The sequence below is a fragment of the Microcaecilia unicolor genome, chromosome 1 (genome assembly GCF_901765095.1).
Source record: "Microcaecilia unicolor chromosome 1, aMicUni1.1, whole genome shotgun sequence".
NCBI lineage: Eukaryota > Metazoa > Chordata > Amphibia > Gymnophiona > Siphonopidae > Microcaecilia > Microcaecilia unicolor.
In genome coordinates, this window is record NC_044031.1 from 666,056,395 (window position 1) to 666,075,105 (window position 18,711).

Consider the following 18,711-nt stretch of genomic DNA (forward strand, 5'->3'; position numbering starts at 1 on the left):
CACAAAGTTTGGTGTTGAATACCTTACATCTGTTGTATCGGGGTATAAGCCTCCCAATGGTGTAGTCTACCGGTGGGTGGGAAGGGAAGGTTAGGGTGGGATGGGAGTAGGAGGGGCAGGGTTGTTGTTGTGATGACATTGTACTGCAAAAATGTTTTGTTTGGCAGAGGGATGGGGGAAGGGGGACTAGAGGAAGGGCATTTTCCTATGTAAAATTGAATTCCATCTCTGTTTCATGGCTACCTGTATGTTCATATGTTCAATAAAAACTGTTCATATTAAAGGACCCTTTATAGAATAGCACTTAGCACTGATTCCTGCACCCTAACTTTGGCACCTGCTGAACCTTGGTGCCAGAGTTTGATGTCCTGACCCAGTATTCAATAATTACATGCTTAAAGTTTTGGAATGCCCCTGACATACCCATACTACTCCCATGGCCACGCCCCCTTTTCAGAAATGCACTATGGGAGTTGGGCGCCCCACCATATAGAATAGTAAGCACCCAATTTTGATGGTTCGTTATTCAGTTAATTTGCGTGTGCATCTTGGATGCACGCACAAATTTAGGAGCACAAATCTGTGCACCATATATGAAATCAAGGGGAAAATGTTTTAAAGTTAGTCCGGTGAAAAGGCATCACCTTATTTTCTATTTTTTTTGTTTTTGTTTATCAACTTCTAACATCACTCGCACCTTGAAAACTGATGCAACTGACAAGCTTTCTTTCTCTTCCAGGCTCTAAACAACACACAAAATTCATTTAAACCCCCTCCAAAGCTTTTTTTCTCTTCCATTCTAAGACTCTCAGGTGTTGTTCGCCCATCAGCAGAAGCAGTGTCTTTGGGTTTAAGGGTGCTTCTATAACCAGGCACCCACATATATGCCCCTAGTTGTACCCCATACATGTAAAGAACACTAGAACTTAACACACCTGCAAAAGCACCAGCAAGATGCCTAAGCACTATTCTGTAATGGACTGCATAGGTGGCATAGCATGTAAATGCATGGGTATGTACACATGGGCACAACATGGGTGGGACCTAAGCATGTCTACCATTTACGTTACAGCTTGGTTTTAAAAGGCAGATCCTGTTTTTCTCACATTTCTCCATTGTTGAACACACTGCTTTGGTTACCTACTGAACAAAGAGTGAAAATTCAAAATTTTGCTATTAGTTTACAAAACACTAATTAACAATATGAGTCATTATTTATTCCAGTCTTCAGCTACACCAGCTTTCTAGAGCTTTACGATCTGCAGAAAGGACTCTTGTATGTACCTTTTTTGGGGGGTTAGGTTAGAAGAATATCGATCTTCCGTTTTTTTATATCGTGGGACCTAAAATATGAAATTCACTGCCTTTAAAGCTGAGATCGATATCAATATTGATAAATTTTAAGAGAGTTAAAATATCAAGCATACGGTAGTATTAAAAATCTTTATTGATGAATATTGGAGGTTCCATGGAGCTAATGTAATATTTGGACTATTTATGCTTTACTGTTTTTAGTGTGTTTTAATCTTGAATGTGTATATTGTGATTGTAACCCACCGAGAATTTTCAGATCGAGTGAGTGAGACAGTTTATTTAAAAAAAAAAAAAAAAAACTCTTGAGGATACTGTAAGTTTTGTGCAGCTCTGCTGGATTTACACAACTGCAGTTATACCAGGTCTATGGCTGGGTAACTGCTGGCATGTAAATGTAAGGTGTACCAATACTAAGTTATGCTAGTATTCTAAAATGGAATCTAGACACCCAGATGCTGTTATACAATATACAATAAGCTCTCACCACGCCCTCTTATAGAATTGTCCCCTTTAGGTAGCATTGATGCCTTTTTTTGGTTATTTTTTTCATCAGATATTTCTATTTCCAAAGCTTGGAAGGCATTTTGTATAGATGTCATTTGGTGGGGGAAAGGGTAGTTTTTTTTTTTTTTTTTACAGTTCTTAATCCTACCAGAACTAATTGGGGCTCATCTATTCTCAGATTTTGGATCCTTTGTGAGAGTGGGCGTGGATTAATGTATCTTCAGGGATGCTGTTTTAATTTACTCTCCTGTACAGCTGCTTCTTCCTCCTCCCTCCCACAGCCCAATGGCCAGGCACTTAATTGTCAGCCATTAGGTTGCAAGGGGAAGTACTGTCAAGGCCTTTTAAAGCTTAATATCTGTGAAGCCTTAATGTCCTTGAAGTACCTCTGCACACCAGCACACACCTGAAGCCTCTTTATTTTCCTAAATGTCCTTTATTGAATAAATATAGTTTACTCAGTCAGATGTTCAGAAGTATTGCCCCCAAGGCAGGAGACTCTGTAATTCTGAGAGCTGTATCAGCGGTTGGAGATGGAAATCTAGGCAGTTTTATTGCAGAGGTGGGAAAATAGTTAAACAGATGCAAGTAGTTCAGAGCTGGGTGGCTGGAATGTGCAATATCATATGAGAAAGAATGAACAAGGTAAAAAACGGGTTCATTACAAGGGGTGTTAGCAGCACAAGTGCTGTCTGAAGCAAGATGGAGAATGCTTCATGAAGGAGAGGCCAAGAGGGGGCTCACACAAGCCCAGGGAAGGAGGAGGAGGTAAAAGGCCAGATAGGGAGAGAGTCTGCCATCAGGTAGCAGGAGTGGTCCCAGAGAGCAGCCCTTGATTGGAGGGAAAGGTCATACCTAGCTGACCTCTCAGGACAGAGATAGTAAGAATGTCCAGGAAATGATAGCAAGTAGACAAAAGAGCCAAGCTTGGCTGAGAAAGAGAGGAGGTCTTTGCAGGAGAATAGACCAATAGTAACAGACTTTATACAGACAAGCAGAGCTGACTGCATTACATGAGAGACTACATTACACAATAGCAGGTAGACAAAAAAGCCAAGCTTGGTTGAGAAAGAGGGGAGGTCTTTGCAGGAGAATAGACCAATTGTAACAGACTTTATACAGACAAGCAGGGGTGACTGCATTACATGAGACTACATTACACTCAATGCATTGCTCATATATCTTTGCAGAGAGGTCTACAGTAGTAAAAATCCTTAAGAGTGATAATAACAGAAAAGGCATTAAATAGATTTTAGGGTCACACTACAAACTAGTGTAAGGCTTTCGTGGGACAGAACAAGTACAGCACCAGTTTTCAGCTCCCCTTTGGGGGGAGTGTAGGAAACATCAAAGAGCTTGTGCTTATGAATAAGGAAGAACTAAGAGTCTAATAGAAAAATGACAGAAAGAGAGGGATAGGAGATGTCATGAGAGCAAACAATAAATATGAAAGCTAGAAAATGACAGGTGCTAAGAGAATGGCACAGATCTTGTAATCAATAAACTGTGATTTGAGTGTGCCAATAAGCAGATCCTATCTAACCAATCATAGCATCCATATTCAGCTGATATTCTATAAACTGCATTTGTTTCCTGAAAATGGACTGTGAAAACTGGAAAAGCCTGAAGAGCCAGTACATGCATCCTATTTTTTAAAATCTATAAATGCATGGGCAAAGCCTGAAAGGCAACAGCCACTGTGAGACCATCCAGTATCCTCAGCAGTCTGGGGCAATGCATTAGCAGTGCTTAGCTGGAGACTGACTGCAGACCCTGATGCACATTAGGCCTCCACTTGCTGTGAAGTGCTGCCAGTGGCAGAATCTAGAGCCTGGAAGCTGTTTTGACATGAACTGAGTGGCAATGAAACCACTAAGCACTGCACACATAGAATTCCTGGAGCGAAGAGTTGTTACAAGTCAGATATTGATATTATTACTGCATCAAGTCTCTGGACATTTGCTTTATCAGTGTTCTATAATGCATGACTGGCCAGAGTCCATAAATAACACAATCTGTTTCCACATTTAATACCATGCCCCACCTTAGCCATAGCTTTGTCTCTGCATTGCCTCCAGACCTCATTGACTTCTATGTAGCCATATCTAGCAGCCACTTAGCTCCTTGACAGGCTTGAATTAATTGCTAGAGCAGAATAGATGATTAAATTTATTTTAGCCTTTGTAGCTGCTAGTCTAACAAGTGTCTGGAGTCAAACTAAAAATCTGGAGGAGCCTGCTAAATAATTCAGTTTTTTATTGCTGAATAATTTGACAGGAAGAATTTAGCCAGTGAGGGAAATGGTAATCATTTTCTTAATGTGGGGAGCTGGTGAAAAACACAAGTTTAGCCTCCACCTGATCTTTCTGTGGTGAGAAATAGGAGAAGATGGAGAATTCAGGAAACTTGCAGATGACATCACCACATCTGGATTTTAAATGTCCTTGTGTTCATGCATCACAGAATGTAATGACAATCGAGATGTCTTATGGTCCTAATGTGAAATAAATACCATGCTTATAAACAGTAAATATATTTTCACATCCAGCATATTTGAGATGGTGAGTAATTTGGTGGCAACTACTACATTTCTTTAAAAAAAAAAAGGCAAAGCAAATGCGAAAGCAAATATTTATTGTCTAAATTTTCTAGTGCTGAAGGGAGATATGATAGAGGTCTATAAAATAATGAGTGGAGTGGAACGGGTAGATGTGAACTGTTTGTTTACTCTTTCCAAAAATACTAGGACTAGGGGGCATGCAATGAAGCTACAAAGTAGTAAATTTAACACGAATCAGAGAAATTCTTCTTCACTCAATGTGTAATTAAACTATGGAATTCGTTGCCAGAGAATGTGGTAAAGGCGGTTAGCTTAGTGGGGTTTAAAAAGGATCAGGATGGCTTCCTAAAGGAAAAGTCAACAGACCATTCTTAAATTGACTTTGGAAAAACCACTGCTTATTTCTGGGATAAGCATCATAAAATGTATTGAGCTTTTCTGGGATCTTGCCATGTATTTGTGACCTGGATTGGCCACTGTTGGAAACAGGATACTGGGCTTGATGGACCTTTGGTCAGTCCCAGTGTGGCAGTACTTATGTACTTATGATATTACACTGTTGAAAATGATTAAACACTCATGCCCCCTAACTCTAGAAAGTTGAGCATCCAGATTTGCAAATGGAAGTTATAGAATTAGGTCAGTTGTGCGCATAACATAACACCTATTATCGGCTCATTGGCCTTAATTGGTGCTGCTTGGCACCAAAAAACTATTACTACTGCTAGTGCTACTACTTATTTCTAGAGCAGTGTCTTCATAGAAAAGCCAAGTCTCAGTTAAAGCAAGAAGATGTAATATATAAGAAAGAAAGAAGACATGAATATAGGCAAGCTTGTTGGAGACAGAGCAGACATTCCACAGAGTACATGAGAAAGGGAGAGAAGAAGAATGAAGGAGAAAAATAGAGAGGGTGAGAGTTGTCTTGGAGGGGCATGATTGAGATTTATATCCCCAGCTGAGGGGAGAAGGAGGAGCAGGAAAATACTGAGGAGAGAAGTGGAGGCCTGATAACAATGATGAGGTTAAGATGCTGTCAGAGGGAGTGGAGATGACTGACTGAGAGGAAGAAAATGTTGTTAAGGTCATGAGCAGGGGACAGAGTAGAAGACAAAATGTCTGGTGAAGTAAAGAAAGAGAATAAGTAGTGTGACCTGAAGGTTTGTAGTGGTCTGAAGTAGGCACTAAGATTGGAGAGAGTAAGCACCAGGAAGAGAAAGTGTAGCAGAGCAATAGAAAACTGAGAGAAGAAAAAAATATAAACATGAAGAGGTGACTCTGGGCAAGTCACTTAACCCTCCATTGCCCCATGTAAGCCGCATTGAGCCTGCCATGAGTGGGAAAGCGCGGGGTACAAATGTAACAAAAAAAATTTAAAAATAAAAATAATATGGTGTGCAACTTCTGGTAAGCAGGTGGATAGAGTGTAGGATATCAGTGGCAGAAACTCAAGTGAAAATCTAAATCTCAGAATAGAGCTGTCCTGGATATCAAATAATAAATAATGACAATAAGCGATTAGCAATTTATGATATCCCAAGATAATCCTGATGTATGTTTTTTTATTATTAAATAGGAGGAAAAAACCTCAAATTAAAAGGGAACACTCCGTCGTTAGATCACTAACATAAGGGAGGACCCTTAGATAATCACGGGTAAAAAACCTCCATTTTTTAAATCTGGCAACTGCTCAATATTAAAAAAATTTTTGACAACTGCTCAATGCTTATAAAGAATCATGCACTTATCTTTAAATTTACAGTCATAAAAGACACCGTCCACGGTCCGACTTCGGGCCAAGTTTCACATTCTGTGTGCACCTTCTTCCTTTGTCTTTCCTTCCATCCATCCTTGTCCAACATTTCTCCTCTCTTAACTGCCCTCCACTCCATCCATGTCCTGCATTTCTCCTCTCTTCCCTCCCCTCCATCCATGTGAATCAACTTCCTGACTTCCCTCCTCTCCATCCATCTATGTCCATCAACTCCCCTACTCTCTCCTCCATCCACCCATATCCAGCAAAATTCCTCTCTCTCCTGCCCTCCCCTCCATCCATCCATGTCCAGCAACTCTCCATTCTCCCCTGCCCCCCCTCCATCCATCCATATCCAGCAAATATCCTCTCTCCCCTGCTCCCTCCATCCATCCATGTCCAGCAACTCTCCATTCTCCCCTGCCCTCTCCTTCATCCACCCATATCCAGCAAATTTCCTCTGTCCCCTGCTCCCTCCATCCATGCATGTCCAGCAATTCTCCTCTCTCCCCTGCCTTCCCCTTCTCTCCTGTCCAGCGATCTCTTATCTCCCCCTGCCTTCCCCTCCTCTCCTCTCCATGTCCAGCAATCTCTTCTCTCCCCCCTGCCCTGCCTCCTCTCCTCTCTATGTCCAGCGATCTCCTCTCCCCTTTGCTTCCCCTCCTCTCCATGTCCACCAATCTCTTCTCTCCACCTGCTCTCCTGTCCATGTCCAGCGATTCTCCCTGCCCTCCCTCAGCTCCCTGATAGCCCTCCTCTCCGTTCCTTCCTGCCCCCCCCTGTGTTTAACCCTTTTATTTTCAGTGGCAGCGACGGCAGTGAAGAAGAAAGCACTGTGGGCTCGCCTCCAGCTTCTCCCTTCCCTAACACAGTGTTCTGACCTCGCAGAAACAAGAAATACATCATCGCAAAAGTTGGGACAATGTGTGAGGGAAGGGAGAAGCTGGAAGCAAGCCTGCAATGCTTTCTTCTTCACTGCCGTCGCTGCCACTGAAAATAAAAGGGTTAAATGTGCGGCGGGAGGGGGGAGGAATGGAGAGGAGGGCTGTCGGTTGGAGAGCTGAGGGTGGGGCGGAGGGATAGCTGCCTGCAGCACTGCGCCAGCCCTGAATTTAGGGGCCCCCCCCAAACTACGCCCATGTTGTTGAATGTTGTGACTGTATATATGTGTGTAGATATATGTAGAACAATGAATGCAAACAAATGTACAGTTTTGTGTGTGTAATTAGACAATCAAGCATACCCAGTTTGCTTTCTTCTGCCTGCATTCGATTATGTTTTTGAGGTGTTGTCAGAGCCATCAGGGAGCTAATATCGACGTGTGCTGTGCTAGACATGAGCCTCCTCTCCTATTGGAGGCGCTGTGTTCTTGTTTCTTCTTCAATCCTGCCTTTTCTGAATGGATGTATGCACTCCTTTGGGCATGCCTCACCTTGATTGGCCTTACTGGGGCCAGCCCATAGTGCTGGAGGTTTAATTAGCCCTGCTCCTGGGCTGATCCAGTGCTGGATTCTGTATAAGTTACACAAAGTTGGGCGTGCAATTTTGGGCACAGATCATGTTTCTGCGTACAAACTAATTGGCTAAATAAATGATCCCAATCAATTGTTGGTGTTAGCAAGCGCTAATCTGCGTCGTTAGTACTTCTGCACGGATCTGCCCTACACCCCTTTTCTATAACCTGCACACTTCATTTATCTTGCACACAAATACAAAAGGGCATGGCCAGGGGAGGGGCATAGGTGGGTCAGGGGTGTTCCTAGGATTTTGTTGCGCAGTTATAGAATACCATTATTTCCACGCCTATTTTACCATTAATTGTGCACAAGCACTTACAGTATCCTTTAGCAGGTGTAAAAGCTCATGGCCAAAATTAAGCATGAAAATGTGTGTGAAGATTGTATTCTATAAAGGCCATTCTCCATGGAACAACCTTTATAAAATACTAGATTGGCGCGATCATCCTGATGCCTAACTTTGGTTGACCTATACAGAATTCTCCCATATCTGTGCATTTGTGCATCCTTGTTCATGGGTATGTTCCAGATTCCAGCTAGCCTTGGATCTAATGTATCCATGCATGTTCTGTATATCCCTGACATCCTTGTTTACTGCTCATGTCAATTAGATTTATGCTTCAAGCTCTGTATGTCTTATGGATTCCTGCAAGGAAGAATGAAGTGAACTTGTCCACTGCTTCAAAGATCAGGGTATATTGAACCTGTGTCTTGTGAAAATTAAACTTGCTTTAAAATAGCTCTGTGGTGTGGCTGCCCATTTCCTAGCCGGGGTCCACAGTTCTCAAACCTATGCACAAATGTGTAACAGTATTTGCTTTGGCATGCTAATGCATAATTAAGCACTTATATGTCATTGCATATGTACATTCCCAAGTGTTTCAAATGGTTTTTTTTGCAGTTTTTATTATAGCTGTTTTGATCAACATTTTTATTTTTCAATATCACTAACAGTGTGTGGGAGCTCTCTTAAATTACAGGATTACACTGGTGGTGTTGTTTTTTTGTATGGTGAACAAGGGTTCTGAACATTATTAACCCCTGATGCAGGCGTACACATGCTGAAACATGGCCAGTGTTGGGTCTTTTAATAAAAAAAAATTCTTATTTGTTCCGTTGCTGAAGGTCTTTTTGTGCTTTTCTTTGCTCTAGCTATGTATAATTACATGTATGTAAATGAGTGTCTTTCTGTGCATGGGTATGTGTGTGTGAGTAACTAATCAAGCATGTGTCATTCTGATTATATGTATTTTTACAATACTACAGCTGTAAAATAGCTTAAGAAATGATGGATCTTTTAGCTAATCTGCCATATTTCTGTAAATGTTTTTTTCTTTACTGGAATGTCTCCAGCTTCAAAAACTGCTAAACCCCTGAGCCCAATGAATAATGGAGTATTCTTCTGATGAAAAGTATCACGTGGAACCCTTTGGATGCCAGCTTCAAACTTTAATAAAGTCAATTTGGGTATTGAAGCAAGAATCTTCAGAGTGTTTTGAATAACTGCAGGCTCAGAAAGTGTGAACATTACATCAGTCCTGCAAATATGAGCCTGACTCTTTGATAAAATAGCTAAAAGAAAGGTCAATATGACAGCGGCATTCCATATTGTGAAAACTAGATACGTATATGTCAGAATATTCATCAACACATATATACTGGAGCAAAATATTTTAAGATAGCTTAACCAACATAGCTGAAATCTTTAAAGAAAAAAAAAAAACCCTAAATCACCCCCTAAATAAAAAAAAACCCACAAGATTATTATAATACTCAAATGCTTTCCACACAGTGAGGATAAGTAAGAGACTGAAAACCTACTCCAAGAACCCTTTCACTTGGGTTTTACAGGTGTTGAACAGAGATTTTTTCTGTCTTTTTCAAGGCAGTTTATGTGAATTATGTTAGCCTCTCAGGACTAGAAAGGCTTAAGAGGGCAGATGCATTTTGGCTTTGGTTTTAGTAGCCTGGCCTATTTTCAGAAACCTATGAAGCTGCTATTCTGGATTCTTCTCCTTGGGGTTGGTATTCAACACAATTTTAACTGGCTAGAAATGGCTCCTCGCTGGTTAAATCGCCTGTTCAGGGCTAACTGGTCATTTTTAGTAGCACTTAACCAGTTAGTGCCAAACTCAAAACGACTATTTTTAGAGCATTCTGGGGGCAGAGTCAGCACTTAGCTGGTTAAGTGCTGATTTTCAGAACTTTTAACTGGCCAGGGTAATGCATAAAAAGTACAGCATAAAAGTCAGTCCTATCTTTATTTGGTGCCCCATAGCCAATGCTGACTATTACACTTAACCAGCTATGTGTTACCTGGCTCCACAAACCTGGAAATTCAATACTGGTGCCTGGACATGACTCAGCATTGAATTTCTGGTTTTAGTGCCAGTGGTGGCCAGAACGCTGATCACCACCGGCTGAATATTGGGCCCCTTGTTGGTATATGCGAGCAGGGTGATCTAATGAGATCATAGTGTATTAGCTCAACAGGGCACTTAGAGATTGATACATCAAATTGTCAACATACCCCTTTCTTTGTACTGTTCCTTATAGAAGTATGGCCATACTGGGACAGACTGAAGGTCCCTCAAGCCCAGCAACCTGTTTCCAACACTGGCCAATCCAGGCCACAAGTACCTGGCAAGATCCCAGAGCAGTATAATACATTTTATGCTGCTTATTAAGCAGTGGATTTTCCCCAAGTCCATTTCCTGTAAGAAGCCATCCAAACCTTTTTAAAACCCCGCTAAGCTAACTGCTTTTACTATATTTTCTGGCAATGAATTCCATTTTCTATGATTTGTTTTAAATGTACTACTTTGTAGCTTCATTGTGTGCCCCCTAATCCTAGTATTTTTGGAAAGAGTAAACAAGCAATTCAGATCTACCTGTTCCACTCCACTCATTATTTTTATAGACCTCTATCATATCTCCCCTCAGCCGTCTTTTCTCCAAGCTGAAGAGCCCTAGCTGCTTTAGCCTTTCTTCATAGGGAAGTCATTCCATCCCCTTTATCATTTTCATTCTCTGTACCTTTTCTAATTCCACTATATCTTGTTTGAGATGTGGTGACCAGAAATGAACACAATATTCAAGGTGCGGTCACACCATGGAGTGATACAAAGGCATTATAACATCTTCCTTCTTGTTTTCTATTCCTTTTCTAATAATACCTAACATTCTATTTGCTTTTTTAGCCGCTTGTTTGGTTTTTTATACCAGGGCTTCTCAACCCTCTCCTGGATGCACACTTCACTAGTGTGTTTTTTTTTTTTTTTTTTTGATCACCACAATGAATCTGAGGTAGATTTGCATACAGTATGTCTCCAACATATGTAGATTCATCTCATGTATATTTATTGTGGTAAACCTAAAACCTCCACTGGCTAGATGTGCCTGTAGGCATGGATTGAGAAGCACTGTCGTTATGCTATTAACAAAATTGTAAGTTTTATGTTGTACTGTGCCTGCTGTACACCGTCTTGGGTGAATCTCTTTATAAAGGCAGTTAATAAGCCCCAATAAATAAAATATTCTCCCCTCTGCTTCCCAAGAAATAAGTCATTTTGCAAAAGTAGGAGTATATGTGGGAACAATTTATTTCCACCTTGTGCTCAATTTAAGTTTCGTATAAAACCCAAACTATAAATATTAAAATGACACTGTTGCAGCATGAGTGAGGGTGTGGGCGTGAAGCGTTAACAGACACTGCAACTCGGAGTGATGGAAGCAAAATAAAACACTTTCTGGTCGATATTCAGCCCATGGCAGTCAGCAGTGGGCGAAATTAGCCTCAGATGTTCATGGCCGGGCTGTGCAGCAACCAAGGATTAGCGTGATCAATATGGCCGGGCTATGACACTGAATATCTGATGCTAATTCCTAAAGAGCTGGCTGCCAGAGCTTCTGCAGGTCCTACCCAATATTCAGCTGGGAACTGCATATACATTTATTTGGGCCCTGGCTGATATCCACTGGGACCCGCATAATGGATGCAGGTACCCTCTGCTCCTCCAATGTCAAGAAGGCCCGACTGAGCTAATATTATGAGGCTGTTGCTAAAGGTTGTGGCAGCCATTTTGTAAGGGGAGCTGTAACTGGCAGGAGTGAGTAGGCATCGCTTCTGCCCTTAAGACCCAATTAGACCACAAAGACTTGATAAGGTAGGCCGGGGGGGGGGGGGGGGGGGGTTGGACTCAGTTAGCCCTTCTTGATATCAGGAGTGGGAGAGAAGGGGAATTAACATTATGGGGGGGGGGGGGGGCACCATGAAAACCAATATTTAAACCGGTGCCTGACTAAAGTTAGGCCAGCCTTTTTGCTCTCCTAACTTTAGCTGCTTACTTAACCTGTAAGTGGTCTTGAATATGGCCACTAACCAGTTAAGTCCTAGCTCCATCTACGTTCCACCCACAGACTGCCCTGGCACTAACTGGACAGTGCAGGGGTGGTCTGTGGTGATAATGAGTGGCACTGTCCAGATACGTGCCCCTGAATATCAACACTTAGGCAGTCTTAAGTGATTTAACTGGGCAGGAGACTCTCCTGCCCCATTAAATCACTTTGAATATCGGGCAATTTATTTATATTCAAAAGAATATTAAAGCATGCTCCCTTCACAGGTGTGATAAACTTGGGAATAAAAGTCTCTTGAAATGCAGTTACAATCTTCCTACAGCCTGATAGGGCTCCTTAGTCTCAGTGTACACTAGTCTTTTGTCTTCAAGGTTACCCAAAACCAGGTCTGGCTCTGGCTTGGCCTCCAGGAATAGGATTTCACAAGGTTCCAAGGTAAACCTTGGCCTACTTGCATTAAATTCTGCTACTTGCATATCTGTGATGAAGGCATATGATGGAAGGAGTCTCTTCCCTGGGCCTCCATAGGCTCAGTATTATTTGGCTGCCTGATCTATGATGTCCCTTCTCTACCTTGACTAAGCCTTTTCTGCTCTGTACTGCAGGATTTAAAGTGGCTCCATGTGGGATTATTGTTAAGGGGAACCACTGTCAAGGATTTATTCTCAACAAACCATAAGGATTCTAGGTACATAACTTTTTGCAAGATTTTTCTGTTTTATGTTATGATTTTTACTTAGAGTTCAGAATTTTTTTTTTTTGTCACTGAAGTGCAGCTTTCTTTGACTTCTTTTATTATGCCTGAGGCTTGCATACTATCTGGAAATGTGGAATTTGTTAGAAGCAAAAACTCGATATGATATAAGCATTTCTCCTTAGTTTGAGATATTTTAATGCTGAAGATGTAGGAAGTTGTGAAATTGTGTCCATCTTTACAAAAAATGTAAACAGTTGGGCAAACATCAGGTGGCTATGCTGTTTGCCAAAGGCTTAAATCAAATTAGAATGTTTTGTTCTAGTAAAAGTACCTCAAACATCCCCTTTTTATTAGCCTTAATGGTTAATGCAGTGGACTGAGAACCAGGGGAACTGAGTTAGATTCCTACTGCAGCTCCTTGTGGTTCTGGGCAAGTCAACCCTCCATTACTCCAGGTACAAAATAAGTACCTGCAGTGGCAGCACTACCATTAGGCCAACTGAGGCGGGGGCCTCAGGCAGCACTCTTCTGAGCTGGCATTACCCCCACTCTTCCTTCCTAACCCCCTTCCTTGAACTTACCTTTTCTTGTTTTTTAAAAGGCAATGGGAGCAGCGGCAATTCCCATAGGCTGCCCTGCCGCCGGTCCCGGCCCTTTCTCTCTACTGCGGCCTGCCTCTCTGATGTAATTTCCTGTTTCCTTGGAGGCGGGATGCAATACAGAGAAGGGGCTGGGACTAGCAGCAGGACAGCCTATGGGAATCACTGCCACCACCTCTGCCTTTTGAAAAACAAGAAAAGGCAAATTTGTGAAATGGGGTTGGAGAAGGAAGGGGGGAGATGTCAGATCGTGGCAGGGGTGGAGGAGGAGGAGGAACTGGGGTAGCAGCTCATTCCTTGCCTCAGGCGACATATTGTTTTGGGCCACCCCTGAATACCTGCCTATAATAAATCCCATCCCCTTTCCCTTTTAAGCATAGAGCTGCCTTAAAATGACTGAATTAGGAAATCATGCAGAAACAGTGAGCCAGATATGCCCATGGGGGAGATGAGAGAGGGCACAAGAAGGAAGAACATATTAGGGAGTGTGGGAAGAGGGTCACGTGGTGCAAGGGGCATGTCAAGTGGGTAAAAGTGATATAGTCCAGACTGTGAGTAAAAACAGAGGATCTTTTCTGCTACACAATTTTTTTTAACTCTTGCAATCTGCATGTCTTTTATATAACTGAACAAGGGCTGTAAAGGATGCAGTTTACCACCTGGTATACCCAGCAATGCTTTGCCTATGTCATCACTGTCCAGACACCTCAGACAGCCAGTAAATCTCTTGTTTCCCTGTCACCTTCAGCCATCACCATGTAATAATGAAACATGCTAACTTACACAACAGCCTGTTACTTCATCAGAGTTGTGTAACAAAGTTGCTAATGCTTCCAGTAGATATTATTATAGCAGAGTATATATTGGAACCATAGTGTCATATTGAAGATGACATTTGATGATGAGGATCATGATATGTATTATAGGGACTTCCAGAGTTTACACTATATTTTAGCAGTTGGTGGTACATGAATGCTGGTGTGCTATGGAGGGGAATAATTGAATGGCGCCGGCGAAACAGATTGCTGGCGATCTATTTTGGCAGCACCGCAAACAGCTGGCCAAACCGTATTATCGAAAAAGATGGCCAGCCATCTTTTCTTTTGATAATACAGTTTGGCCCGGCCAAATGCCAGAGTTCGCCGGGTTTGAGATGGCCAGTTTTACTTTTCAGCGATAATGGAAAAAAATGCCGGCGATCTTTCAAACCCGGCCAAATCCAAGGCATTTGGTCATGGGAGGAGCCAGCATTTGTAGTGCACTGGTCCCCCTGACATGCCAGGACATCAACCGGGCACCTTAGGGGGCACTTAAAAAAATACAAATACCTCCCAGGTGCATAGCTCCCTTACCTTGGGGGCTGAGCCCCCCAAATCCCACTCCCCACAACTCTACACCACTACAATAGTCCTTATGGGTGAAGGGGGCACCTATATGTGGGTACAGTGGGTTTGGGGGGAGGGGTTGGAGGGCTCTACATTAACCACCACAAGTGGAACAGGTGGGGGGGATGGGCCTGGGTCCGCCTGCCTGAAGTCCACTGCAACCAACAAAAACTGTTCCAGGGACTTGCATACTGCTGTCAGGGAGCTGGGTATGACATTTGAGGCTGGCATACAGGCTGGCAAAAAAGGTTTTTATTTTTATTTTTTTAGTGTGGGAGGGGGTTGGTGACCACTGGGGGAGTACGGGGAGGTCATCCACCATTCCCTCTTGTGGTCATCTGGTCAGTTGGGGCACCTTTTTGAGGCTTGGTCATGAAAATAAAAGAACCAAGTAAACCCGGTGAAATACTGATTAACGCCGCTTTTTTTTCCATTATCCGCAAAAGCCGGTCAACTGGTAGCCTCGCTCATGCCAGCCCATGTCCCACCTTTGCTATGCCGCTGACACGCCCCCTTGAACTTTCGCTGGCTCAGCGACAGAAAGCGGCGATGGTGTCAAAAAAGTAGCTTTTGATTATACTGATTTTGCTGCTTTTGAGAGATCGCCGGCCATCTCCAGATTTATGTCAGAAGATTGTCGGCGATCACTTTCGAAAATAAGCTCGATGGTTACCTTTAGATAACTGGGTTGAATTTAAATTTCATGCAACCAGGGATGCAGGATCTTCAGGAACTTCTGTTCCCACCTCTACAATCCTTAGCATGGTTTTGATTCTCTCCCCTTCCCGACTGCTGACATAAAGAGAGCAATGCTTTTTTTGTATCTGTCTCCTTTTACTGAACAAAAAGTACTATAATGATTTTTAGGCATGTCTAGTCACAGCCTCAAAGGGTGATGTAGTTCTTCCACCCCAGCTTGGTGCTCGGGGTTATAGGCAGTGGGGTCAAGGACTCACCAACTTTATGTTCTTCATAGCATCGGCAACAAAGCATCTGGAGGAAGCAAATCTCTCTTATAAATATTCATTGTAGATATCCTGAAAACCTGACTGGCTGGGGTGCCTCCAAAACCAGGTTTGGGAACCATTGAAGTAGAGGATGGAAAAAAGAGAACTGCAAATAGAACTAAATAAAAGAGTCAAAAATTGCAGCACATAAGAATATCCATACTGGGTCAGACCAATGGTCTATCTAGCCCAGTATTCTACTTCCAACAGTGGCCAATCCAGGTCACAAGTACCTGGCAGAAACCCAATTAGTAGCAACATTCCATGCTACCAATCCCGGGACAAGCAGTGGCTTCCCCCATGTTGATCTCAATAACTGACTATGAACTTTTCCTCCAGTAACTTGTCCAAACCTTTTTTTAAACCCAGATACACTAACCGCTGTTACCACATCCTCTGGGGGTGAGTTCCAGAGCTTAACTATTCTTTGAGTGAAAAAATATTTTCTCCAATTTGTCTTAAAAGTATTTCTATGTAATTTCATTGCGTGTCCCCTGGTGTTTTTTACTTTTTGGAAGAGTGAAAAATTGATTCACTTCTACCTGTTCTATACCACTCAGGATTTCATAGACCTCAATCATATCCCCCCTCATCTGTCTCTTTTCCAAGCTGAAGAGCCCTAACCTCATATGGAAGGAGATCTATCCCATTTATCATTTTGGTTGCTCTTCTTTGAAGCTTTTCTCATTCCACTATATCTTTTTTGAGATAAGGCAACCAGAATTGAATGCAATACTCAAGGTGAGGCATAGAGCGAAACAGAAGTATTATTATAATCTTGGTCTTATTTTGCATCCATTTCCTAATAATTCCTAGTATCCTGTTTGCTTTTTTGGCTGCCGCCACACACTGAGCAGAAGATTTCAGCCTATTGTCTATAATGACACCTAGATCTTTTTCTTGAGTGCTGACTCCTAAGGTGGACCCTAGCATTAGGTAACTATGATTCGGCTTATTCTTCCCAATATGTATCATTTTGCATTTGTCCATTGTCAGACTGCTGCTCCTCTCCGGCTGTCTGCACTCTAGTTGCACCTCTCCGTGCTGTCCGCAAGCCAGCCGCACCTCTCCGTGCTGTCTGCACTCCAGCCGCACCAACGTCAGACTGCCGCTCCTCTCCGAGCTGTCTGCGCTCGAGTTGCACCTCTCCGGGCTGGCTGCAATCCTTGCAAGATATGCCAGCCGCCCTCAGGTTAACTCAGTTGCGTTCTCTCCAGCCAGTAGCCCACCCCCTTGTTCAACCCCTACCGGCTACTGGCAAGTATACGTCTCCGAGTGGAGTCCCCCTCCTTGTAGCCTAGCCGCCTAGATTCTTTCCAGTCCGGCTATTAAGTCCCCCACCCAGGCCTCTGGACCGGGCCCTGTTCCTGACACAGGCCCCTTTCTTTAGAGCCTCTATTCAGAAGCAAATGTTTATCACACAGTTCAGCTTTTCTCCAGCAACAATATAAAGTTCCAAAGTTTCCACTATGGTATGAATTCCTCTAGGTTTAGCACTTCCTACTGGCTACACCTAGAGACCCACCTCCCTCATTTGTCAGCACTAACTCCTGACAACCACCCACTGGGTTAAGGAATTCATACCTTTTGTTGTCCAGTACACACAGCACTCTTTCTCCTTCCTCTCTGGCCCTGAGCAAAGGCTGAGATATCCATTTCCTCTGATTCCCCTCCCCCTTCCCCCCCTTGCCAATCCATCTGTTCCACCACTCCCCTCTCCCACAGGTGTTCCTCCTCCCCTTCCTCTGACTTCATCTCCCAATCAACCCCCTCCCCCTTTCCCCTCTGAGAGGACTTCTCCTCCCACTCCTGTTTCCTGCTCAGCTCGGGCTTCTGGGACTTGTAGTTCTTATAGCCCCACTCTTTCTTCTTTTGATCCCCGGCGGGCACAGGTAGTCCTTTCCTCCCCCACCCCTCCGGTTTGCCACCCCCTTTCTCACACCATGTTAAATTTTGTCTTCCATTTGGATGCCCAGTCTTCCAGTTTCCCAAGGTCTTCCTGCAATTTTTCACAATCCGCATGTGTTTTGACAACCTTGAATAGTTTTTTGTCATCTGTAAATTTAATCACCTTGCTTGTCGTTCCATTTTCCAGATCATTTATAAACATGTTAAATAGCACTAGTCCCAGTAGAGATCCCTTTGGCACTCCACTATTTACACTCCTCCATTGAGAAAATTATCATTTAGCCCTATCCTCTGTTTTCTGTCCAATAACCAATTCCTAATCCAGAGAAGGACATTACCTCCTATTCCATGACTTTTTAATTTTTCTTCAGGAGTCTTTCATTAGGAACTTTGTCAAAAGCTTTCAGAAAATCTAGATACACTACATCAACTGAATCACCTATATCTACATGTTTATTCATGCCTTCAAAGAAATGAAGCAAATTGGTGAGGCAAGACTTCCCTTGACTTGAACCCATGCTGACTCTGTTCCATTAAACCATGTTTGAGTTCCATAATTTTATTCTTTATAATAGTTTCCATTATTTTCCCCAGCACTGAAGTCAGGCTTTCCAGTCAGTAATTTCCCAGATCATCCCTGGAACCCTAAAATCAGTGTTAAATTGGCCACTCTCCAATGTTCAGGTACTATGGATGATTTTAATGACAGGTTACAGATCACTAACAACAGATCATCAATTTCATGTTTGAGTTCTTTCAGTACCCTGTGGTGAATGCCATCCAGTCCAGGTGATTTATCACTCTTGAACTTGTCAATTTGGATCAGTACATCTTCCAGGTTCACCATGATTTCTTTCAGTTCTTGCACATCTACACCCTTGAAAAACATTTCTGGAACAGGTAGAACTCTTACATCTTCTTCTGTAAAGACTGATCACCATCTTATAACTTTCACACTTAAATCTCCTCCCTCCCAGTCCCGTCCTATTATATCTAATTTATCTAGGAATCTTCATGATATTGACCCTTCATCTCTATCCTCCCATGTTTCAAACCTCCTCTCTACTGTGGCACCATCCACGTCTGTCAACGAGGCTGTTTCTTCTTA